At 42.0% G+C, this 26,518-nt stretch overlaps 1 protein-coding gene across 4 annotated transcripts in view; it reads right to left on the bottom strand.

The window, feature by feature from the left end:
- sema6bb (sema domain, transmembrane domain (TM), and cytoplasmic domain, (semaphorin) 6Bb) overlaps nucleotides 1–26,518 on the bottom strand; it is a 559,267-nt gene that overhangs the window by 412,925 nt on the left and 119,824 nt on the right. For 2 of the 4 annotated variants that reach the window (XM_072593863.1, XM_072593856.1), the window contains exon 2: nucleotides 15,237–15,326. The exons of the other annotated variants lie outside the window; for them this stretch is intronic. The gene's annotated coding sequence lies outside the window, so the exon portion shown is untranslated. The remainder of the gene's footprint in view (nucleotides 1–15,236; nucleotides 15,327–26,518) is intronic. 4 annotated transcript variants of the gene reach the window in all.

Genomic DNA, 26,518 nt, shown 5'->3' on the forward strand with positions numbered 1-26,518 from the left:
CATTTGGGGAGTGTAATGTTAGAAGCCACCACTACTTCTCTGGGACCACATTCAATCCAATAAGATGCTGGCAGTCAATTGGGGTCAGAGCTTGGGTCCTTGATCCTGAGGAACGCCAGTTGCTGGTCACTTAAATGCCTGGAGATGCAGTGTAGTGGTATCATCACCGGATTAGTAATCCAGAACCCAGGCTAATGTTTTTGGGATGTGGATTTGAATCCCAACATGTCAGATTTGAAATCAATCAAAATCTGGCCTATTGGCAAATATGAAATCACTATGAGATAAAGCCATCTGAGTGAGTTTTGAGAAGATTTGTAGCTCAGGTTGAAGTTCTAGATGTAGGTTTACTTGCTGAGCTGGAAGGTTAATTTCCAGATGTTTCGTCACCCTACTAGGTAACATCTTCAGCGGGCCTCTGGGCAAAGCACTGCTGATGATTCCTGCTTTCTATTTATATGTTTGGGTTTCTTTGGTTGGTGATGTCATTTCCTGTGGAACAACATGTCCATCCTAGGACAAGCCAAACAGAGACACACAGGAGAATTCCTAGAAGCATGGCATTCCAACTGGAACATTCCAACAAACACATCGAGTTAGATCCCATCTACCACCCCCGAGAAAAATAACAGGAAATGACATCACCTAATAGGGTGACAAAATGTCTGGAAATGAACCTTCCAGCTCAGTGAGCAAATCTACATCCATGAAGCCATCTGATTCACAAATATCCTTTTGGGAAGGAAATCTGCTGTCCTCACCTGATCTGGCCTACATGTGACTTCAGATCCATAGCAATGTGAACTTCCCTCTGTGCCATTAGGGTTAGGCAAGAAACGTTGGCCTAGCCAGTGACCCTACTCAAATGAACATAATTTAAGAAACAATGGGCCTTTTCTAAAGGAATAGACACAAGTTCCTGGCTGCCTCATCAGCTGACAGGAGAACCCCCCATTTCCTGGACTAAACACCACCCATCATTGAAGTGGAGTTTTCAGGGTCAAACAAATGGAGATCAAAGCACTGGATGGTGATACAGTTGGACATTGAGCAGCTCAGTGTTTGAAGATGTATGTGAAATTTATCCAGCAAATGTTCTGCCCATAACCAGCTCGGTATTTGGCTGCTCTTGATGAAACCTTGCTTCATGTAAAAATGGTCATTGTGTTTTTCCAAATAAGAGTAACTATACGAAGTAGCTTGACAGCAGTGCTGAGTCAGCACATTTCTCTTAACAACTGGCAGCTGGTTTTGCTGACATGGTATCTCAGCATCAGTCAGCACCTTTAAGAGAGGAAGGGAGCAAACTGAAAGACAAAAAACTAAAAATTCTCTTGCAATGCTGGCAGAACTTGCTCGTGAATGTGACCTTGCACATAATGATGAAGGCCTTCTCTGTGCTTTTAATGAGGGGAAGGTATGTTATAAATGCTACAGGTTTCACCAGGAATTGTTTCCTGGATAAAGATGCTGAACTTTTCAGTCACAGCAGCCCAGCAGGTAAGTTGCTTTTCCACTTATTCTTTTTGGTGGCTTCAATTATGTTTAATAGTATTGTCTTTCTGATTGGCAAGAATTCCCAGTAACCAGATCTTTCAATGCAATTCAGTGCAATTATGTGTTGTCAGAAAAGCCCAAAGATGTGTATAATAGGTTGATTCATGGTATTGGACCTGGGCTTTTGTACGGTTTAAAACCCCAGCAGCAAAAGAAAAGTCATTAAGAGTTGCACTGAGATCTGTTGAAGATTTACTGTATTGGATGATTGGTTTAAATCAGTGTAAATTGGTGTAAGGATGAAAAGAGTAGAATTAAAGAAGGACTTAATTCTCTTGAACAGCCCTTAAAGAGCTCCAGGTCCCATCTTCACAAATCGAACGGGTTGTTTCCTCAATGACTCAATTAGTAAATCAACATTCCAGTGATTTATCATGAGGTAAATCAGGTTGATCACATGTTCAGTTCCTGATTTGTTCTGAGTTAGTCGGACTCAGTGCAATTGGGACGCCCTTCAAGCTATGGGTTGCCTTTAAGTTTGGAAAGGGAAATGCAGTCATGGCCGGATTTTCTGACCACAGTCCAGACACCAGCCCCACCTCACCTACTTTACCAATGCAAAGTCAATCTACAGAATTGACACATATTTCTCATTATGCAACCAAAAATTGTTTATGTTCAGAATCGTTTAAGATTCTTGTTATTATTGTGCTAACCCTGTAGGTTTACACTGATTTACTCGTGTCTTCATGGAAAAAACATAATGGTCCATCTTCCTCTTTTTATGTTCTCTTTGCATATTTAAGTGGGTCACTAATTATGCATCTGGTTGCCGTTTCTCAGACAAATCGTCCATTTCTGAATGCAAGGCAGTTAAATAAAAATCCAGTTCCCTTTACAGCCTGCATTAAAAAGAAGTATTTAAAGGGTGCCTCTTTAGAGTATTTCTGGGAAATAAAATGAGGTGCTATGAAATATTTTCATTCCACCTCTTCAGGGATATATTGTGAATTTTAAATTCCCAATTTTCTCCTGTGTTTTCTGTTTGAACCTGGAATCTCTTCTGCTCCCTGCCATCATAGACGAATGCATTTAAACCTTTTAAAATACACAACATTTAGCAAGCTGCTAATAGATGTTTTAACAAATCTGTCAAGATGCAGTGTTGAATTTGACACAATTGCATTATGTGTTTGCATAGCAATGTTGTGTTCTGCATAGAACTCCAGCCTGCAAAGTTCCTGACATGTATGTGCGGTACACATAACCTTCATGGTTAATGCATCCGACATTGTTAGTTGTCATCTAAGGTCAACTTGCCACTATCCTTCCCTCTCTTGAAACTGATGGCTTTTGCTGGGTTATGGTTTAATGGGTCTGGCAGCTGACTGGTGTCTTGTCCAAAATGAGTGGCAGACTGTTTTAATGTGTCTGACTGAAACCGCTCCAAATTAGCAGAAATCAGTTGAACTAACAAGAATGGTGACTGTGCACAAAGCACTTTGGTGAAGTGACTGAGAAATAATGAGGAGTTTTGCAATGGCACAAACACTGTAATGGCCCAATTATCTGAATGATAATTAGCAATGTCACAGATGAATGAAGACCGCATTTAAATGAATTGAACTGCAACTTTCTGGCCCTAAACTAAAAATCAAGCCCCATGATCAGAAACCATCCCAGAATCTTCAATCTTCAGAAATCCACCTTCAAGAGTACAAACTCTTAACTCTTCGCATACTGAGAATAGTTTACATGTCCAGGTGATGGGTGATGGGTGAAGTTTAACTTGCAGTGGCTAGCAACATTCCCTTATTTGGCTACTGTCATAGTCAAAGGCTGACCAGGTTTGTAAATCAACCCAGCCAATGTTAAATAGCTGAAACTTTTGGGTGTCTTTATTTAGCCAATCAAATAGCACTTGGTTTCAAAATTTGCATTCACCCCAAAGCAAAGGCGGGAATCATGCAGGATGAAGACAAAGGAAGACAAAAACATTTTTAAACTATGCCTTTTTCTTATTAGTATTGCATTTCCTGCACTGAAAACAAAACAAAACAATCTTCTGAGAAGGCTGTAGTTTGTATGTAGCTGCTGGCGATCTACAATTTAAAGAATTCAATCTTACTCTAATCAGCAAAAAAAATCCAGAATTCTCAAGCACAATCCATGTTCTACCAGTCTGTGCCACAGTCTGTTAAACATTGCTGCTTTGTTTTATTGTAAGATATTTCAAATGTACAGCAGTCTTTCATCTCTATGAAAGTTGGATCACATGAAAGCAAGGCATTTTTTTTTCTGTCAGGTACTTAAATTATTCAATTTAATTTGGAGAGCTGTTCTCAAGTACAGTCATACAGCACAGAAACAGAGCCTTCAGTTCAACTCATCCATGCCGAACAGCCATCCCAATTTGACCCAGTCCCATATACTGCACTTGGCCCCTATCCCCCAAACCCATCATATTCATCCCATTAAATGTTGTGATTGTACCAGCCTCCATCACTTCCTCCGGCAGCTCATTGCAGAAACACACCACCGTCTGCATGGAAAAGTTACCCCTCAGGTCCTTTTTAAATCTTTTCCCTCACATCTTAAATCTATGCCCTCTCGTTTTGGACTGTCCCACCAGGAAATAGACCTTGGCTATTCATCCTATCCATCCTCTTCATGATTTTAGAAATTGCCATAAAGTCACCCCTCAGCCTCCGAAACTCCAAGGAAAAAAGCAGCAGCCTATTCAGCCTTTCCCTGTAGCTCAAATCCTCCAAGACTGGCAACATCCTTGTAAATCTTTTCTGTACTCTCTCAGGTTTCACAGTATCCTTCTTATAGAAGGGTGACCAGAATTGTATGCAGTATTCCAAAAGTGCCCTGTACTCAACGTTCTGACCAATGTCAAATGCCTTCTTCGCCATCCTGTCCACCTGCGATTCCAGGAATTATGCAGCTGCACCCGCCAGGTCTTTTCGTTGGGCAACACGCCACAAGGCCCGAATATTAAATGCATAAGTCCTCTCCTGGTTTGCCTTTCCAAAATGCAACACTTCATGTTTATCAAAGTTAAAATCCATCTGTCACTCATCAGCCCATTAGCCCATCTGATGAAGGTCTCACTGTACTCTGAGATAATCTTCTTCACTATCCACTACACCACCAATTTTGGTGTCATCAGCAAGGAAATGCAACAATAAGAGATGCTACAAGGATGCACTGAAGATTCATTTGAAATGGTGCAAGAGGTTCATTAATTCTAAATAAACCCTGGCCACTGGCTGACAGAAATGGCAGGCTGCAACAAATAAAGGATTCTGTGCTACAAACCTGTGAAAGCGTGGAAGTAAGGGTGGGAAAGATTGGCACAAGAAGAATGGCCGACAAGACAGGTATACAAGGAACATGCCCACATGAGACTTGCAGTGGGGCCAGAGTCTTTTTATCTATTTGCTTGCATTATCATTAAAACACCTGACCCTCCTAAACTGTTTTTGTTGTTTGCAGGCTAACGTTTGACTAGAAAGGGTGCACTAGTACTTGTGTTGATTCAGTTCCTACTGGGGATGTACCTATTGCAGAAGACTAATATTAAATCCAAGAGACTACATAGTGACTCCTGAAGGATGTGGAAAAAGGTTTTCCTGATATAAGAAGATAATTCTGAATTTAAATATGAGGGGATTTACTCTCCTTCTAACTGCTAGAAGACACTTGGCAGTGCTTTTCACAGAGGCAAGTATTCCATATTCCAGCATTAATACATAGCCTAGGAAGCCGCTCAACTGTATCAAACTGCTACAAAAACTAAAGGAACTAGACAGATCACTCAACATCAATCAAGTCCCTGGAAACAATAATGGCAAATCCAGCGCTGTCGACCGTGCAAAGTCCTCAGACTTGTGTCACAACTGGGAGAGCTGTTTCACAGACTAGTCAAGCAATAGACTAGCATAGTTCTACTCACAGAATTATTACTGGGGTGGTGTTCGGGTGTCTAAGGCAATGCCTATAAAATAGATCCTGTCCCACAGGCAGGACAGAGCCATGAGAGACGGTATCACTGCGTTAGATAGTCAGGATAGAGTTGCCTGGGAGTCCTCAATGCTGACTATGGACCCTGTGATGTGTCATGGTGTTCGGTCAAACATACACCAGGAAAGGTCTTGCTGATTACCAAACAGCGCTGCGCACTGCCTCAACTACCACCCATCCCTCGGCTGATAAGTCAATATTCCTCTCTGTTGAGCACCAGTAGAAACAGCGCTGAGGGTGGCAAGGGTGGAATGGATTCCGTGTGGGATCTTCACTGGCCACCACTAAAGGTGATTCTCTAGCACCATTACTAACCAAGTCCTAAAAGACAGAACTGTTCAATTAGATTTGTGGCAGGTGGTGAGGGAAACAATGAGAGAGAAAAACCTACTTGACCTTATGCTTACGAACCCTCCTGTTCCAGATGCACCTGTCCATATGGTACGGATAGCAGTCACCACTGCTCAGTCTCAACTTCACTTTTCTTTTACTCATTTTGTGGGATGTGGGCATCACTGGCTGGGCCAGCATTGATAGCCCAGCCCTATTTGCTCTTGAGAAGTTGCTGGTGAGCTGCCTTCTTGAAACACTGCAATCCACTTGCTGTGGGTTGACCAACAATATCGTTAGGGAGGGAATTCCACGATTTTTGACCTAGAGACAGTGAAGGAATGGTGATATATTTCCAAGTCAGGATGGTAGGGAACTTGCAGGTGATGGTGTCCTCATGTATCTGCTGCCCTTGTCCTTCTAGATGGAAGTGGTTGTGGGTTTGGCAGAAGCTGTCTGAGGACCTTTGCTGAATTTCTGGTTGACATTATTGATTGTACCCTCCATCATGTTGTGTGGCATTGGGGGATGGTGGGGTAGTGTCATGATACTGAGACTGGACTAGCAATCCAGAGCTGTCGGCTAAAGATCTGGGGATGTGAGTTCAATTCCCACAGTGAAGATTGATTTCAGGTTTAAAAATCAGAATAAAAATATCTAGTCTAATGGCAACCATTAGTTGTCCATTAATGTCCTTTAGGAAAGGAAATCTGTCATCCTTACCTATTTGGACTCAGGCACAGAAAAGATGTTTTTATCTTAATTTACTTCTGGGCAATTAGGGATGGGCAATAAATATTGGCTTATCCATGGCACCCCACATCCTGTGAACAATTTAAAACAAAAATTGCACTAAATGGGACAGATTTCAAACAGATTTAGCTATTCAAAACTGAATGCCTATGAAAGGCTGTGGGCCATCATCAGCAGTAGAATTGCATTGAACAATCTGTAACCTCATGCCCCTGCAAATCCCTTACTCCATTTCCACCAAGCCTGGCTCAATGAAGAGTGCTGAAGGGCATGTCCGGAACAGCACTAGGCATGTATACAAAAGCTGTGCCAACCTGGTGAAGTTACGACAAGATGACTTAGGTGCCAAAAGGCAGAAAGCAGCATGTGATAGACGGTGCTGAGCAAATGCACAAGCAAATGGAACTGACCCAAGCTCCGCGTATGTGCCTGTCCAGTTGTGAATGCTAGTGGGCAATGAAAGAACTAACTGGAGGAGGAGGCTCCACACATGTCCCTGTCTTCTGGTTGGCTTCCAATCCAAGATGGCGGTGCTGTAGGCCTCCTGTGCTGGAGCTCGTCCGTTCCAACCACTTTTCTTTGTCTTTTTGTTTCCTCTCTTGTCTTTGTTTTTTATTTACTTATCCTTTCCTATGATCAACATATCAGTGGTGTTGAGAGCTCAGTGCAGAGACCTCAAGTGGACCCAGGGCATGGACCTCAGGCTGGCCAAGCATGGACCTCAAGTGAGCCCCTACTTCCTTTTTGGGGATGCTACCTTGGCAGGGGCGATGTTGGTGAGGTAGGCCCAGTGGCAAAAGATGGTGCCTGAGCATTGGCCACTTCATTGCTGGTTGGGTGTGGTGTTAGCAAAGCAGTGATGGAAGGGCATCATGGCAACATCAATGAGGTGGGCCTAGCGATGAGAGACATCACTCTGAATTTGGTTATTCTGGCGAGGTGATGAGGCTTTGGTGGAGGAGTATCAACCCAGTGGCAAAGATGGTGTCTGAGGATTGGTGACTTTGATGTTAGTTGGTTCCAGTGTAGACAGTGGTGGAGGATGGCAGAGCAGGTGTCATTGATGGTGATGAACTGCTACACTCTTTCTCTCCCTATTCTTAAATCATTCATGTCATGGTGACAAATTAAAGCTTTTCACTGAATTTTGTTGTATTCTTACTGTAAAATACACATTGACAATAAAATCAAAATCTATTGTCTTCAATGATGTGGAAGGCTACCACATCAGTGTAAAGATAACGTTGAAGTATATGCATCCACTTTCTGTCAGAAATGCCAAGTGATCGAAACATCTTGGTCTCTTCCTGAGGTCTCCAACTTCAATGAGACCAGTCTTGAACTAATTTAATACACAGCAATATCAAGAAACAGCTGAAGGCACTTTACCTTGTAAAGGCTACGAGCTCTGACACCACTTCAGCAATTGGGCTGCTCAATGACTAGCCATGCCCTTAGCCAGTATAGTTACAATGCTGGGACCTAGCCACCAATGTGCAAAATTGCTTGTGTATGTTCTACAAACAAAAGGCATCGCAAATACAATTTAGCCAATTCTTGTCCAACCTGTCTTCTCCTGACCATGAGCAAAGTGATGGAAGTAATCACTGACAGTGCTGTCATGCAGCTCTCACTCAGCAAGAACATGCTCACTGATATCCAGAGTGAGACTTGCCTGGGCCATTCAACCTATGACCTCACTACAACTGTTGTTCAAAGAGTTGAGGTGAGAATAATTGCTCTTGCTTTTATTCCTCATTTGACCGAGCAAGGCATTAAGTAGCCCTGACAAAACTGAAGTCAATATGTATCAGGGGAAAACTCTCCACTTGCAGACATACCTAGCAATGAAAGTAGATGACGATGGTTGTTGGAGGTCATTCACCTCAGTCTCAGGATATCACTGTAGGAGTTTCTCAAGGTTTTTTTAATAATAGACCTCTGTCACTTCTTAAATATTCATCAAATTACAAGCACTGCCCACAAGTCTGTTCAACTTTGTTCTACTTTCTATTCAACTCATCCTTTGTTCGACTCACTCCTCCTCCCACTCTGCTAACAACATAAAAGGCACCATTTTCCTGCTCCTTTCATTTCTGAAGGGGAGTTGTATCAAATATGAAACGTTAACTCTGTTTTTCTCTCTCACCATGTTGATTTTTTTTACAGCATTTTCTATACAATAGAATTAATACAATACAATACAATACAGGAGCATCCCCTTTGGCCCACTGAGTCTGCACTGATTCCTAACCCTTATTAAGACCTGTTACTTATGGCCCATGTGCAGATACTATCCTTCTGTTGACGTCCTGTTCTTGTGTCTATCAAGAAACACCTTAAACGTTGCTAAAGTGCCTACTTCCATCATCTCCACTGGTAGTCCATTCCAGGCACTCACCACCCTTTGGGTGAGAAATATTCCCCAAACTTCTCCCCTAAACCTTCCCCCTCTCGACTTGAACTTGTGCCCTCTTGTAGTTGACCTTTCCACCTTGGGGAAAAAAGCCTCTGACTATCCACCCTCTTTGTGCCTCTCATAATTTTGTAAACCTCTATCAGGTTGCCCCTCAGCATCTGTCTTTCCAGTAAAAACTATCTGAGTTTATCCAACCTCTCCTCAAACTAAAACCCTCCACACCAGGCAACATCCTGGTAAACCTGCTTTATACCCTCTCCAAAGCATCCACGTCCTTCTGGTAGTCTGGTGGCCAAAACTGTATGCAATATTCCAAATGTAGCCTAAATAAAGGTTTGCAACATAACTTGCCAATTTTTTTACACATGATGCCCCGACCAATGAAGGCAAGCGTGCTGTATGCCTTCTTGACCACCTTATCCATCTGCGTTGCCAGTTACTTGGATGTGTGGATCTGTATGTCCAGATCCTTTGTTTGTGGTTCTGTATATTGCCTTTATTTAAAGAAAACTGTGACTATGTTTTGTTTGATATTCACAAAAAAAGGGTACATCTTCCTCACTGATGAGTTGTGAGTTTTCCACAGCTTCCTCTTGACCTGTCTAAAATACACTAGAACTTGAGATCTCTGCAGCAAAAAAGTCACATTCACTTGGGTCCATGGGACAATGTACATCCAACCCTCTCGACATCATCTTTCCTCAGGCAATACAGATCTGAAGGACTCCTTGCCAGAGATTAATACTGACCAGGCAGAGAGTCCTGAAGTTTCATTACATTAACAATTAAAAATTCAGGATGTATTATAAATGAAAGTTTTCAAGATAAGAAGGGAATTGATATAGGTAATGCTTTGGTGAAGGGCTGAGTCCCAGTGTGCAAGTGAAAGATTCAGAAGTTGGAAGCAAGGGGGGGAATGAAGAACCTTTGTTTATCACAAAGGATAAGGCAAATGTGGTCTGAAGAATAAGCCGTTGAAGCATGTAACATCAGTGTGTTCAACAGACTGCTGAATTTCTTGAGGGGGAATTGATTACGAGTAACAAAGAAATGGTAGGTTGGTGGAGTTCATGTGTCAAAATGGGACAGATATGTAGTTCTTGATAGTATTTCCTGTTTCTTTCTGTTAGGTTCATTAAAATAAATTCTATTTTTAAACTCCTCATATTTTCCTTATTGTGGTCCTCATTATCCCTCCAAAAAGACACATTATTCCTGATTTAAACCGTGAGTTGCAGACAGGTCAAGGGAAACGTCACATTCTCTGGTTTGCCTGGCTTTTGAAAACTAATTTCAGCTGATGTACTTTGATGTTGCCGCAGTAAAAAAAACTACTGACATTTCTCATACTGATGAGTATGAAAATGATTTAATGGAAAACATTTCTTTTCATACATCTTAAAGGGGCCTGGTCTTCACAAGAAAGCATTTGACTGTCTGGAAAGGCAGATGAGCTGCCACATTATGTCACAATGGCATTGTGCTCAAGTCAAATGAAGATTCATTTTGAGGTAATCTCTAGCACAAATGTCAATCTCCAAATGGAAGGAGAATGAACAAAACATTTTTTTTTAAATGAAGCCAACAAAGCTAATTTTCTGAAGATGTAGGAAGTGATATCAGAAAACCAGAGGCAGTTTTCTGTCAGAAATGCAGATTCATAAATAGATTTAAATATATTAAAAGCTGATCCTGCCCTTTCTTCCATAATATTTTCAGTTCTAATGAATCAGAGAGTGACTATGCAGCCTTATAAAAAGCTTACAAAAACTCAGATATTTATTTTGTACCTTCAAAATAATAAAATGTAAGTGCTTCCTAGGGGAAACTACCAAACAAATGCTGACACATCAGGAGGTATTAGGACAGATCACTGAAAGTTTGGTCAAACTGCAGGTTTTATGGACTATTTTAAAAGAAGTAAAGAATGGTACACCTTAAGGCGTGGTTGCCAATGTTACACAGATTAAGACTTTGAATGCACAAGAATTGAAGAAAGCAAACTTTAAGAATTTTGTAGTTTCTATGAGATCACCTCTCATTCTTCAAAGTTCTAGAGAATATGGCCCAATTTGCCCAATCCAGATGGAATTTAACTTGGATAAATGCAAGCTTTGCATTTTGGTAAAACAAACAAGGGGCAAAACTTCTAACACTTAATGGTAGGGTCATGGGTAGTGTTGTAGGACACAGAGGCCTAGGGATTCAGATGCATAATTCTTTGAAATTTGTGTCACAGGTAGACAGGGTGCTTAAGAAGATGTTTATCATGCTTGCCTTTATTACTTAGATCTCTGAGCATTGAAGTTGGGATGTCAAGCTGAGGTTGCATAGGATATTAGTAAGGCCTCTTCTGGAGTACTGTGTGCAGTTCTGGTTGCCCTGCTATTGAAAGGATATTATTAAATTGGAGAGGGTTCAGAAAAGATTTACCAGGATGTTGCTGGGAATAAAGAGTTTGAGATATAAAAATGGGCTGGATAGACTGGGACTTTTCTTACTGGAGTGTAAAAGGTTGAAGGGTGACCTTATAGAGGTTTACAAATCATGAGGGGCATAGACAAGGTGGTAACAAGGGTCTTTTCCCCAGTGTAGGGGAATTCAAAATAAGGGGCAATATTTTCAAGGTGAGAGGAGAAAGGTTTAAAAAGAACATGAGAGGCAACTTTATTTTATGCAGAGTGGTTGCGTGTGGAATGAACTGTCAGAGGAAATAGTGGATGTAGGTAGTTACAACACACAGAAGGCATTTGGATAAGTACATGAATAGGAAAGGTTTGGAGGAATATAGGCCAAACAAGGACAAATGGGACTACTTTAGTTTGGGAACATGGTTGGCCTGGATTAGTGGGTTTGAAGGGTCTGTTTCCATGCTTTATGACATTATATCCTGGTAAGTTATAGGAGATTATAGGAATTGGAATTATAAAATCAAGATCTCACCAGTTCAAGTCAGTACAGGGATGATGGATAAGTAGATATTGATGCATTGGGTTACACTTATCAGTTTTAGATGAGCTCAGGTTTATGGAGAGTGGAAATGGGAGGTAGGGTTAAATGAACATTGAAATAGTCAACTCTAGGGGCAACATGGGAATGACTGAAGGGCTCAGTAGCAGATAAGCTAAGACAAGTGGGCAATGTTACAGAAATGGGAGCTAGGAAAACGTGGTGATGGATATGTGGAGACGATTCCTCAGGGTTAAAACACAATCTCATGGTTGTGAATGGTCTGGCTAAGCTTCAGATAGCGACCCATGGAGGGAATAGGGCCATTGGTTAACAAACAGAGTATGTGACAGGGCCAAAGAATATGGTTTCAATCTTCCCAATATTTAGTTAGAATAAACTTCTATTCATCCGGGACTAAATGTCAACAGGCAATTGGAAACATTCAAGATTGCGGAGTTGTTGAGAACATTACTTCAAAGCAGATCAGGCAATTTGGAGAAAGGAATAAATTACGAAGTAAAAGAAAAGTTCTTCACTAAAAAGGTGTGTGTGTTTGAAGTAGTCTTCTGTACTACAGGAAAAAAGATTATGTATATTTAAGACACTGACATACTGGTTACTAGAGAAGTATTTCTTTAATTGGGTGCATTACCTTCTCATCACCTGTGTGTTTTTTACTGTTCTGACAATGTACAATGTGTAAAACAAAAACATCATAGGGATTTGAATTTTATTCATCGTCCAACAACCTAAACATTCAGTGAACATACAAGAAAATGAAGTATCCCATTGGGTTTCAATGCAGTGGTGTATAGGATAGTTATAGGCAACAGTAATCAACATGTTAAAGTACAGTTGAACTAATACTTTGGTTCTGTCTTAACAAAAATTACACAAATAACTTTCTAGAAATGTTTGGAAACTGAGGGTCTAGTTAGAGGGCAGCATTGAAGGATTTCTGTACAATGAAGAAAATGGTGTTGGGTAAATTAATGAGGTTAAAGGCTGACAAATCACCAGGGCTGATAACCGACATCCCAGAGCACTGAAAAAAGTGGCCTTAAGACATAAGAGCAGAAATTAGACCATTCAGTCCATCGAGTCTGCTCCGCCATTCAATCATGGCTGATAGGTTTCTCAACCTCATTCTCCTGCTTTCTCCCCATAACCCTTGATCCCCTTGATGCTCAAGAACCTATCTATCTCAATCTTAAATATACTCAATGACCTGGCCTACACAGGCTTCTGTGGCAATGAATTCCATAGATTCCCCACTCTTTGGCAGAAGAAGTTTCTCCTTATCTGTGTTCTAAAAGGTCTTCCCTTTACTCAAAGGCTGTGCCCTTGGGTCCTACCAATGTAAACATCTTCCCAACAACTACTCTGTCCAAGCTATTTAGTATTCTGTACGTTTCAATTAGATGCCCCGTCATCTCCCTAAATTCCATTGAGGATAGACCCAGAATCCTTCAATGTTCCTCATATGTTAAGCTTTTCATTCCTGGGACCATTCTCATAAACGTCCTCTGAACATACTCCAGGGCCAGTACATCCTTCTTGAATTATGGGGCCCAAAACTGTGCACAATACTTCAAATGTAGTCTGACCAGAGCGTTATAGAGCCTCAGAAGTAAATCCCTGCTTTTATTTTCAAGTCCACTCAAAATAAATGCCATCATTTCATTTGCCTTCTTAAATACTGACTCAGCCTGCAAGTTTACCTTGAGACAATCTTGGACTAGGACTTCTAAGTCAATTTGCACTTCAGATTTCTGAATTTTCTCCCCATATAGAAAATAGTCTATGCCTCTACCCTTCCTACCAAAGTGACCTCAACTTTCCCACTTTGTACTCCATCTGCCACTTCTTTGCCCACTCTCTTACCCTGTCCAAATCCTCTCCACCTCCTCAATTCTATCTGCCCCTCTACCTATCTTTGTACCATCTGCAAACTTAGCCAGAATGCCCTTAATTCCTTAATCTTGATTGTTAATGTATAAAGTTGAAACATGCGGTCCCAACACTGATCCTTACTGAACACTATTTGTCACTGGCTACCATCCTGAAAATGACCCTTTTATCCCCACTCCCTGCTTTCTGCCAGTCAGCCAAGCTTCTATCCATGCTAGCACCTTGCCTCTAATACACTTGGCCCTTATCTTACTCAGTCGCCTCCTGTGCAGTATTTTGTCAAAGGCTTTCTTGAAGTCCAGTAGATAACATCCATTGGCTCTTCTTGGTCTAACCTGTGTGTTACTTCCTCAAAGAGTTCTACCAGATTTGTCAGGCACGACCTCCCCTTGATGAAACCATGCTGACTTTGCCCTATTTTACCGTACACTTCCAAGTATTCAGAAATCTCATCCTTCACAATGGATTCCAGGATCTTCCCCACAACCGAGGTTAGGCTAATCAGTCTGTAATTTTCCGTCTTTTGCCATACTCCCTTTTTAAACAGGGGTGTCACATTTTCCAGTCCTCTGGGACCCTTCCTGATTCTATTAATTCCTGAAAGATTACCCCTAAGGCCTCTGTTATCTCTTCAGGACCTCCCTTAGAACTCAGGGCGTACTGGATGTAGTCTATTTGGTCCAGGTAATTTATCCACCTTCAAGCCATTCAGTTTTTCTAGCACCTTCTCAGTGGTGATGACCACCATATTCAACTCTGCCCCTTGACTCTCTTCAGTGTCTAGCCCTGGAAATAATGAATGGATAATGGTGGTCATTTTCCAAAGTTCTATGGACTCTGGAGAAAAACCTACAGAAGGAGGGTGGTAAATGTAACTCCATTGTTTAAAAGGGGAAAGAATAAAACTGAGAGTTACAGACTAGTTAGTTAAACAACAGTAGTGGGGAAAATGTGAGAGTCTGTTCTGGAGGATATGATAACAAGACATTTGGAAAGCTAAATGGGATTGAACAAAGCAGACTAGCATGCAGCACACAAAATGTGACTGAAATTCCTGCCATTTTAGTGCATTTAAATTGTGGAAGTGAGTTCACAAGACTGTACGTTAACGGCATAGAGCACAATTCACTCCATATGAAAGCTGGGCTCCCTGCTGGTTTGACTGATGAGGCTCATCCACTACAGAGTGAGCCTTATGAGGCTTGGGAAGGTGAGAGGGAGGTGGGGAGGAGGAGGCAGACAAAACACAGTCACGTAAATCACTAACCAACAGTGGTGATGCTTTCTCCCCCAAATGAAAAATGGGAAGTGTAGAAATATTGGTAAAACTGTCAAGCTGTCCTACCTACTCCCAGGAACTGAGAAGGTGGCTGATAAAGCTCATTCCACTGGAGTGCCCAGAGCTGCAGAGAGTTAGAAAAAGCTGGACTTCAATCTGCAACAAACAAATAGACATGCTGTGAGCTCATCACTAACCCATTCAAATTACTAGGTTGCCTTCACCTCCGTTGAGAGCCGATCTTCAGGTTATTTTAATTAACCTGTATGAACCCTTTTCTGAGTAGCTGGGACTTGAACATATCACTGTGCCATGAGTTTCCTCAGTTTTTTTTATCCAAAAATGCAATATTTCCAGCTGCTGGAGCTGGATTTTAAACCCACACCCCTGGTCTCTGGATTACTCGACCAGCAGCAATACCAATATGTCAACACCTTGCATAAGAAAGGCAAAGAAACATTCAACAAGGGTTGGATTCGAACCCAAGTGTACACAGCACAGTGAACCATCATTTTAACTGTTGGCCACTTTATCAGAAATGTTGTCGAAAACAACTTGTTCGCACATGATAGGACACACTACTGAGAGCAGGTGGGATTTGAACCCAGAACTTCTAGCCTGGAGATAGGGAAACTACCGCTACACTACAATATCCCAATGTAATCATTATGTCTTTTGAAGTTTGCAACATTCAGGTTAAACAACAGCTGCCAGGCCCAAGTATAATAATCTCCTTCATTACCAGATTGCTCAGGGGTTACCAACTCTGGCTCCAATGTATTCCTGGAAATTTTACCATACGCCTTCCAACAGTCTTACCCCCAAGCTTCCACCCTTTGGTTATCCAACACAACAACTTACAAATACATCACCTCTCCTGCCTCTTCTTTACTAAGTTCAACAGCCTGCTCTGGATTTTCAAATGCCAATTGCGGTGAGGTTGAGTATTGGCACGCATTGCATGGAACACTGACGGATGGTGTGCTAGCATTCCAAACGCTTCTATGACATACTGCGCTTTTCAAAGTTGGTGGGGGTGGCAACCCGCTCAGCTCTGATTAACTGCTTCAGGAAGAGCTTATTAATGGACTGGAGGGGAACAGAATTACATTTTCAAAGGTTAAGTTTAAGGGGTATACACTCAGCAAATACTTTACACAGCGGGGGGTGGGTGTCTAGAACGCATTGCCAGCAGAGGTGGTAGAGGTAAAAACTATGACTGAAGATGCTGGAAATGAGATTCTGAATTAGTGGTGCTGGAAGAGCACAGCAGTTTGGCTTTTGCCTGAAACGTCGATTTCGAAGCTCCTTGGATGCTGTCTGAACTGCTGTGCTCTTCCAGCACCACTAATTCAGAAGCAGAGGTGGTAGAGACAGGCACGGTAGATTCAGTTAAGATGTGTCTGGACAAATGCATGAGTAGGTGGGGAGCAGGGGGATACAGATGCTTAGGAACTGGGTGACAGGTTTAGACAGTAGATTTGGATCGGCTCAGGCTTGGAAGGCTGAAGGGGCTGTTCCTGGGCTATAAATTTTCTTTGTTCTTTGTTCTTTGTTCTTAGGACAAGAAGAAGAATGGATCTTGGGCACATCAGTGCAGAGCACAGTGAGGAGCCATCTTTGATTACTGCCGATTTAAAGTCTCAAAACAAAATAAGTTGATGAGTGAGCATTCCTGTTCACTGCTTCCCCACTTGCTCCATTTTACAAGGCAAGGGCAAAGACCAGAAATGTCTGCTGCCTTCTTTGTAAGGTCAGCATAGTGGCTCACAGTGTCAAGGACCTGGGTTCGATTCCAGCCTTGGGTGACTGGCTGTGTGGTGTTTGCACATTCTCCCTCTATCTATGTGGGTTTCCTCTGAGTACTCTGGTTTCCTCCAAAAGTCCAAAGACATTCAGGTTAGGTGGATTGGCAGGGCTAAATTGCCCACAGTCTCCAGGGATGTGTGGATTAGCCATGGGAAATGCAGGGTTATACGGATGAGGTGGGGGATTGGGTCTGGGATGGATGTTCTTCGGAGGGTCAGTGTGGACTCAATGGGTCAAATGGCCTGCTACCACTCTGTCAGGATTTTGTGAATTGGGAGACCTCCAGAGCCAAGTTCTGTTTCCAGGCAATGTTGGGTGCCAATAATTTGGCACCAAAATCACCACAGTCCATATTACAGGCTTTACATATTGAAGTAGCTTTCCAACTGGACTATTGCCATGGTGTGGTGTTAGGACCTGGAAATGATTCACACATGGGGTCCTGACCCCAGCCTGAAAATCCTTCCCCGTTTCCCATGTCCAAGATCTTCATAATGTGTAAAAACAAATGAAATAATTTATTTTTAATGCTCAGTAGTTTTTCTGCAGACCTAATTCCTAGTGACTTCAGATTCATCATGGAAGGTTTGAAAACGCCGAAGCTATGCAGCAGAATTGACTGTCGAAGAAGGTTCTAGATTTAATGCCAGCAGCCTGAGTCGATCGAATTGTAGTAACAAATGGGGAAGTGGATCAAATATCTTCCATACTCCTGCTGTATTTTGTGGGAATTGTCAGCCAGCATTCTCAATCACCGTCCACGCTACAGCAAAGTGTCCAGCCTGGGATTTGCTTTCAGGACTGTAGTTTTTTTTCAATTATCAACAGGACATGGAGGGCAGCCTGAACACTGATTATTCACAGAATCCCTACAGTGTGTAAGTAGACCATTCAGCCCATCAGGTTCACATTAACCCTCCCTTCCCCCCAACCATAAAGAGCTCAATCCCTGTAACCCTGCATTTCCCATAGTCAATCCACCTAACCTGCATATCTTTAGACTTGGGAGGAAATCGGAACATTCAGAGGAAACCCCTGCAGACACGGGCAGAATGAACAAACTCCGCACAGACAGTCACCTGAGGCAGGAATCAAACCCAGGTCCTTAACGCTGTGAGGCAGCAGTGCTAACCACTGAGTCACCATGTTGCATCTTATTGTTACTTTTAAAAGAGGACCAATGGGCATCCACAACTCAATTACTAAAGAACAAAATAATTGAACAAGGTAAGGACTGTTACATTTGGATAGTCTGAGGAAATGAAATGAGTTCTTGTAATAGATGGAGCGAAAAGTTGTTATTTCAGAGTGAGATTCTGAGGAATAGCACACAAAAGGAAAGGAGGTCCATAGCAGCAATATTGATAAAATCAAATAAACTTCAGTACCAAGCCATCAATAAAGCCTGTGAGTAGCTCTTTCATATTGAAATTGTGCAGTCATAATGACAAAAGTTCTGTTACAACGTATGCAGCACTCAACTTACGAAGGTGTACCACAACTTGAGTTAACTCACATAGCAGAGAAGGGGAGAAAATAGAGAGAAAAAAAAAATCATTTTAATCTGAGACAAAGGTAGAGAAGCGACAGAGTTCTATCAAACCTACAGGGAGCCTGCTCATCAGAACTCATTTTGTCTGATGTTTCACTGCTGGTGGAAGCTCCTTCACTGAGTGAGAATGGGAGTTGTTGAACTGGCACCAGCTGACAGAATGAACTGACGGGACTACTCCTTGGGAATTGCTGCTTCAGTATAGACATCAGTCATGCTGTACAGGCTGACTGCATTGTTGCTTCATTTGATGGAGAAGACATCTGCCTACCTCCAGGCTCTTCAAATGCCCTGACCTCACAATTTTCCATTATTTCAAGTTGAAGTATGTTCCCAGAATGCCTCGTGTTTGTCTTTGGAAGTGTCAATCAACCATCCCTGTGCTTGTCAATGATGCCAAGAGCTAGTTTGGTATCAGCCTGTGATCCTATCTACACAAAAGGTTGACTGATAATCCTATGGATAAGGAATTATAATAACCATTTATTACCTCTCTATGGGTAATGGCTGTACAGTAGTGTCCCTGTTCTGAATCAGAAAGTTTGCAGATTCACATCTCTCTGCATTATGTTATGGATATACTATAGGCTGGCAGTGCTGAGAGAGTGCTACACCTTCAAATGAAACACTAAGCCAAGGCCCTGATCTCTTACGCACTACTTTCAAAAAGTACAGAGGAGTTATCTCCAGGTGCCTAGATAATATTTAACCCTCGACCAACATCACAATCAAGTTATGCAGAGCAAGGTGCACAAACAGTGATACAATAGTGACTAGATTATTGGCACTTATCATATTTCTGTTTGTGCAGTTGTTTATGCTGGCTGACTTCTTCAAATACAAGGACTATGGTGCACTGCCCTGGGAAAGGTCAGGTTTTGATATTGTAGTTATCATTTTGAGAAACCCAAATCATCCACAGTCAATTTATGGACCTCTGCCTGCCTCTCTATTCCCCAGGGGTCCCTTAACCTCTTCTTCTGTAGGCTCAGCAAGCCAGACTTTGTGACTCTGTCTTTAGTGCTCTGGTTGGCATCTGCAGCTCCCTCACAATTAAGCCAGCAGTCCAACTTCCTATGGTCCTGCCCCCAACCTCATTTGCTGGAAGCATCGTTGATGCTGATCCCATTCAGATGTAATCAAATTTCCAGAGCCTAGTTTCAGCTGGGCAACAGCAATTGGTAGAAGTCGACTTAGCGAGGTTAACCTGAGCAGGATTCTTGCTGCTAAGCCGACTGCGGAGACTTCTTGTTAGAGCGAGGGTATCAACAAAAAGCCTGGGGAGCAAGGCAGTGTCAAGAGTGTGGTGGTGGTGCAAAAGCACAGCAGGTCAGGCAGCATCCGAGGAGTGGAGAATCAACGTTTCGGGCATAAGGCCTCCATCAGGCCTTCCTGTTGAAGGGCTTAAGCCCGAAAAGTCGATTCTCGTGCTCCTCGGATGCTGCCTGACCTGCTGTGCTTTCCAGCATCACACCCTGGACTCTGATCTTCAGCATCTGCAGTCCTCACTTACTCCTGGGGAGCAAGGCAGCCAAGCTCTACCTTCCCAACACACGTACAGCAAAAATCTATGGATAGCAGCTTGCCAACAGCACTGAAGGCTAAACAGCATCTCCACCCTTGCTAGCATTGGCAAATGTAACACAGAGTGGGAATCCCAGCCGGAACGTATTTTCTCACAGAGCAGTGCATTTACCGAGTCTTTAGGGAACTTGAGGCGATAAATAATTAATTCAAGTCTTACTTGATTTCTGATGGACCAGGATGTAATTATGTTCTGAATATGTTGCAATGTGCACTGATGACAGCAGCTAACAAGACAACAGCCTTTTTGTATCGCATCACTAAACATGACAAGGATCGAAATTTGCAGATTAATGCAGTATAGAGGCTTTTTATTCTCTAATAAAGGATGGATAGTTGCTACATCAATCAAAGACATGCTCACCCAGCATAAAGGTGGTGCCCATTAAAGTCTGATTCTTACATTGAACAGGGCACGTTGCACAATCTTTGAGTCTATTAGATTCAGTCTGCATTTGATAGCTCATAGATTATCCTTTGAAACAAATGTAGTAACCGATGTTTCTCAGTTCCTGAGCTGACCCAAGACCACGGGTCCTGGTGATTGGACTGGCGTTGCTGTGAGTTAACTACAGCTGGTCATTGCCACCCTGCAGCATGGCATGGCTAACTTGGCAGAATATTCAGCAACTTGAAAGCCCAACATTTTCAGAAATGTCAAATTGTAAAATAATTGGATTCACCAAAAAGAAGTAATTAGGAGGGGAGCTCATTCTGAATAAAAGGTATTCTCAAATGGTTTCTTTTGGCCTGAATTGTTGAAACCCATGCATTATTCCCCCAATTTCCTTCTCTTGAAAGTGCAGTTGCCACTGGATTATGGTTTGCAAACAACTGCTATCCACTGTGTGCAGCTGGTTATCCTCCCTGAGCCACTTGAGACGGCAAATGCCAACTGGCTACTTACTGGGGTCAGCAACATCACCCTGTCCTTTGCTAACATTTGCAGGTCTGTCGTTTCAGGCTGGAGACCATGAAAAGTGAATAATTACGTTTGTCTGAATGGAGTATTTTTTAATCTCTAACCTGGGAGCACCGAGCCCAATTGTAAAATTGCTGGTCTTTGCCGAGCTGCACCATCAACTCAGCACAGAACAGGGGTTAAAATAGGCTTTCTTTGATCTAGAAGCCTCAGATTCATTACAAACCAGTCACTTGACCAAAGCTTTAAATGGATTTGTCCCTTTCAAATGTACATTTGTTCATTTTTTATGCATTTTTGTTGTTATTCTGACAGTGCAAAGGCACAATTTTGTTTTGTTGCCTGCCCATTCTGAGCTTCTCACTGTGAGTCATTACTAACAAACAGTAGAACTCTGCTTGTTCGTGGGCTTTCACTTGTACTTCAGCTGAAGACAGTCTGTCTTTTTATTTGGTAAACAAATCTTTCTTTTCTGTACATTGCACTCATCAAATTGAAAAATGTTAGTGCTGGGCAAATGAAAGTTTTCCTTCAGGCAGCCCATAGCAGTACATAGCACTCTTAGGTCAGAGACAGCACAGACTAGAAAGCTCCCTCTGCGCTGCTCCAACAACATATTTCAGCACCACATTTAGAACAGCAGCCTTTACTGCACCATTGTAACAATTTCCCATTTTCCACTTCAGTCACAAAGTTGCCTTGGAATACGACTGACAATTTAGTGTTAAATTACCAGAGATTTGTGCTTTTACCCCTGGCCACAGGGTTGATATCTTTTGACAGTGAAATCTCAGCATATTTTTGTTGATGGGATCAACAGGCCTCTCCCTTCAAGTAAATCAGGCTCCCATGTCCTTTCCACTCACAACAATCTGAGCTTCGTGAACACAGTGACCATTTTCTCCTTACATCGCTTGACTGATGATGTTGTCTCAGCCAAGATGCCCAGCAGTGGGAAGTTCCTTTGGGGCTCATCTGCTCTGCTGCCTTTAACCTCAGAATGAATGCCATTTGTGTGTCCACATAAAATTTCTTCCAAGCCCCTATCAAAGTTGCAACAGAGTAGAAGAATCCCTAGTTATAGGAAGGATATTATTAAACTGGAGAGGGTTCAGAAGAGATTTACCAGGATGTTACTGGGTATGGAAACTATTTGAATTATAAAGAAAGGCTGGATAGGTTGGAACTTTTTTCACTGGAGCATAGGATGTTGAGAGGTGTCTTTACAGAAGTTTATAAAATCATGAGGAGTATAGATTGGGTTAACTGTAAGTGTCTTTTCTCTAGGATAGGGGATTTCAAGACCGGGGCACATTTTTAAAGTGAGAGGGAGAGATTTGAAAAAGATGTATGGGGCAATTTTTGTTCCATACGGAATGGTTTGCATGTGGAATGAACTTCCTGAGGAAATGGTGGATGTGGGTACAATTACAATGTTTAAAAAACACTTGGATAAGTATGTGAACAGGGAAGGTTTGAAGGGATATGGGCCAGGAGCGGGTGGGTGGGAGTAGTTTATTTTGGATTATGTTCAGCATGGACTGGTTGGACAGAAGGGTCTGTTTCCATGCTGTATGACTCTATGGAGAAATTCCCAATTATAAGATGATAAATGTCAAAGATAGAGGCTCTTGACTAACTTACAATGTACACTGACCAGTATGAAATACAGTCTGGAAGACCAAATTAGTGTGAAAGAACTGACTCTGGCTGGGCTGAAGTCAGAGATTTCTGCTCCTGATACTGCACAAATGTAAAGTGATGTCAGTTCTAATGACTTGAGTGTATTCCACTAAATTCAGCAGAGTGCAGATCCACCTAGATGTCACTGGGTCTCCTTGATTTAATGCTGAACAAATCACTTAATCCTCCGGGTCCGAATTAAAAACATGGAGATTTGCTGAAAAGGAGGCAATTAAAAGAAAACAAAATAGTGAATTGTAACAAAATAGCAGATAGAGTCATAAAGATGTAGAGCATGGAAACAGACCCTTTGGCCTAACTTGCCCACGCCAACCAGATATCCTAACCTAATCTAGTCCCATTTGCCAATACTTGGCCCATATCCCTTCCTATTCATATACCCATCCAGATGTCTTTTAAATGCTGTCATTATACCAGCCACCATCACTTCCTCTGGCAGCTCATTCCATACACGCACCACCCTCTGCGTGAAAACATTGCCCCTTAGTTCTCTTTTATATCTTTCCCCTCTCACCCTAAGCCTATACCCTCTAGGTCTGGACTCCCCCACCCTAGGGAAAGACCTTGTCTGTTTATCCTATCCATGACCCTTTATTTTATCAACCTCTATAAGATCACCCCTCAGCCTCCGATGTTCCAGGGAAAACAGCCCCAGCCCATTCAACCTCTCCCTATAGCTCAAATCCTCCAACCCTGGCAACATCCTTGTAAATCTTTCTGAACTCTTTCAAGTTTCACAACACCCTTGCGGCACAACGTTGGTCTTTTTAACAAGGTTACTATGCCCTTGAGTTTTTTTTCCCAGAGAGGGGGTAATTGGCCAGGGTCCAGCTTGGCTGGGTTTGAAAGGTTTATTGGAGCCCTTTTTGTTTACCCCTAACAGATAATGCCTCCAGCCTGAGGCTTTCACGTTTGAAAAATAGAATCTGGTATAATCAAAGGGGAGTGGTCAGCTAGCTCTGTAGCTAGCCTTCATTTGGATTAGAGTTTTTGATTCAGTTCAGCAGCAGTGTTTGTGACGAAGGACGCTGGGGCGAGTGTAGCCTGGTACTCTTGCTCTCCCTCTCTCTAACTTCAAGCCTGTAAACCCTGGTTTGTTTCAGTTTTACTCTCGGAACAGCATCATTAAGTTGGGATAGTCTGTTGGGATTTGGCTAGGATAAGTTATCGGCAGTCTATTTTGGATGTAGGTTTGGTCGCTGAGCTGAAAGGTTCATTTCCAGATGTTTCATTACCTTACTAGGTAGCATCTTCAGTGGACCTCATGCAAAGCAATGCTGAAAATTCCTGCTTTCTATTTAAATGTTTGGGTTTCTTTGGGTTGATGATGTCATTTCCTGTGCTGATGTCATTTCCTGTGGTGATGTCACTTCCGGTTCCTTTTCTCATGGGGTGGTAGATGGGGTCTAACTCGATGTGTTTGTTGATAGTTTCTGGTTGGAATGCCATGCTTCTAGGAATTCTCATGCATGTCTTTGTTTGGCTTGTACTAGGATGGATGTATTGTCCCAGTTGAAGTGGTGTCCTTCCTCATCCATATGTGAGGATACTACTGAAACAGGGTCATGTCTTTTTGTGGCTAATTGGTGTTCATGTATCCTGGTGGCTAGTTTTCGGCCTGTTTGTCCAATGTAGTGTTTGTTACAGACCTTGCACGGTATTTTGTAAATGACGTTAGCTTTACTCATTGTCTGTATAGGGTTTTTCAAGTTCATTAACTGCTGTTTGAGTGTGTTGGTGAGTTTGTGGGCTACCATGATGCCAAGGGGTCTGAGTAATTCTATTTTCTGCTCTTTATGTTTCATTCCATAATTGTGTAAACAAATTCTGTTTGTTAAAACCTTGGTAGTTGGATCAGCTAATTCACTCTGTGAATATTCACTATACACTTACTAAACACAAATAGCAAAGTTACGGTCTGGGATACTTCCTTAAAATATTTTGAGGGGTCAGACCTGGTCCATAACACTCCCAATAGCAAGGAGACCAGAATTGCACCAGTTGTTCACCAAATAGGCCATCCGAGAAGAAGTGAGAATTTCAATGGCTATGTCTTCTCCCAGTGGGTAGTGCAACTTCTAGGATAATCAGGAATCTCCCGACACTCAGAGTTCAGCACACTGGCATACCATTGGCCTACTTACAACAAGTTGCCTACGTATTAGACTCAGAGTCAATTCCTGCTGGACCTAGACACAAAGCATCACGTGTAAATGGTTTCGGTAAATACAGATGGCTGCTTCCTCTAGATCATGGACTGGGAGTGTGAAAACTAAATTAAGAATGCAGAGTTATGTTTCAGCTGCTTTATGCAAAATTAAATCATGATTCTTGCAAGGATTCTTATAGATAATAGAAGTGTGGATGATTAAAGTTCCTTGCCATTCCTCACTACAAACATTAACAGTGTGTGGACTTCATCAAATAAAAAAATAAGGTGCTCCTTTGTGGACTTGCTCAGTTAAAGAGCTGCTTGTACAGTTTATTATAAAGAGGGACCAATAGCTTTTGTGCCTGTTATCTCTGATTCAGCCTTTCTATTTCTCTCTGGTCCAGTGTGAATGTGACCAAATTCAAATCGTGTCTGCTGTTTGGACTGAAGATAATCTGATACTAGTCTGCTGAGGAGAGTTCATTTTCTCTCCAGGGACATCTCAGTACCAACAGAAAAAAATGGAATCTTTCTCAAACAAAAGTGTTGTGAGATAGGGCAGGTCAAGAGCTTTTGTTTGTTTGGAACATAACCTCAGGCCTACAATCTACAGCTTATTTGAAACTCAACCCAGGCACCACTGAATTATTACTTCAGCACTTGCTTTATCTTCTCCAATACTCTTTTCACCCAGGGTGATGGTGCACACTGTGGGCCTCAATTCTTCAAAGGAAGGGGAAGGCTAAAATCTGTCAAAAGTTTCATTCACAAATCAAAGCATGAGCTTTACAGATTTTAACATGTCTATAAGAAACATTTAATCACTCAATTCAGAAAGGGAAGACCAGTTCATCTTATAAAATGTCATCTTCGATTAATTATTGAAAAGAAATAAAAGCAGTTTCATTGAATTCTGATTTGAGGGTATGTCTGCTGTTGCTGATGCTGTTGGGAGAATCCTTGTTCCTCATTCACTGACAAGTTTCCGTGGCTTCCTCTAATTCCCAGAATATGCAGTGAGGTCAGTGCTTTGTGGCTGCACCAGTATCAGATTAAGGAGCCTTCTCAAATTCCAGCCATTAACAGAATATCTGCTTTCCTTCTTTATTAACAGTATAAAGCTTCAGGCCCCCCGATGGCTGCCCCAGGAAAGGTATCACCCAACATCTGACTAACCCATAGAGTCTGGCAAATCCCACTTTCAATTCTTGTCTGCAAAGCAAACTTCTACAATCGATGGGATCGGTCCTGTGCTCGACAAACTTTAGTTATGAATGTAGACTGGAGAAGCTGCAGTTGATTTTTTTGACAGAGGTCTTCAACATCATGAGGATCTACACAGGTAGATAGAGAGAAATTCTTTTAATTCTTAATGCAGCCACCAATGTAAAGACGGATTTAAGCTATCAAAATAATTGAGGGAATAAAATATTTAACACAGTGAATGGTGAGGATCTGGATTGCTCTACCTAGGATTGGGGGGAGGTGGGGGAGGGCGTGGTAAGATTCACACAATGCTTGATGTATGAAAGAAACTCCGGCCTACCACTTAACTTGTTTGGTCTGATGTTCATATTTTTGGCATCGAATTATGTCAAAACTTAATGAGATTAATGGATTAACTA

The sequence above is a fragment of the Chiloscyllium punctatum genome, chromosome 24, assembly GCF_047496795.1.
Source record: "Chiloscyllium punctatum isolate Juve2018m chromosome 24, sChiPun1.3, whole genome shotgun sequence".
Classification (NCBI taxonomy): domain Eukaryota; kingdom Metazoa; phylum Chordata; class Chondrichthyes; order Orectolobiformes; family Hemiscylliidae; genus Chiloscyllium; species Chiloscyllium punctatum.